The following is a 395-nucleotide window of genomic DNA, read 5'->3' on the forward strand; positions in this document are numbered from 1 at the left end:
GTGCTCCCCTGGGACAACATTTTGATAAATAGTCCATTGAATTAAATATTCTGATGACTTTTGTGGATACAAATGTACATTATTCAGACATGAGATGAACAAACCCAATACAAGCCTATATTACAGTAGCATCTTTGTGTAGAGCACCAGAGCTCTTGGGACTTGTATAGCATACTGAGACTACGGATACTACAGCCATACCAAGAAAGGTCAGTGGGTGACAATTATAATACTCAAAAGTAAACTAGGAATTGATTGAATGAATGAACATTGGATTTATATAGCGCTTTTCAAGATACCCAAAGTGCTTTTATAATGGAGGGGGGACCTCACTAACCACCACCAGTGTGTAGCACCCACCTGGGTGATGCTCGGCAGCCAATGTGTGCCAGAAC

At 40.8% G+C, this 395-nt stretch overlaps 1 protein-coding gene across 1 annotated transcript in view; it reads left to right on the top strand.

Moving 5' to 3' along the window:
* The window catches only part of plch2a (phospholipase C, eta 2a), a 65,229-nt gene that overhangs the window by 55,899 nt on the left and 8,935 nt on the right, over positions 1 to 395 (top strand). The window lies entirely within an intron of this gene.

This window comes from Seriola lalandi, unplaced genomic scaffold (genome assembly GCF_002814215.2).
Source record: "Seriola lalandi dorsalis isolate HSWRI2012SDOR001 ecotype SW California unplaced genomic scaffold, Sedor1 jcf7180002054469, whole genome shotgun sequence".
Classification (NCBI taxonomy): domain Eukaryota; kingdom Metazoa; phylum Chordata; class Actinopteri; order Carangiformes; family Carangidae; genus Seriola; species Seriola lalandi.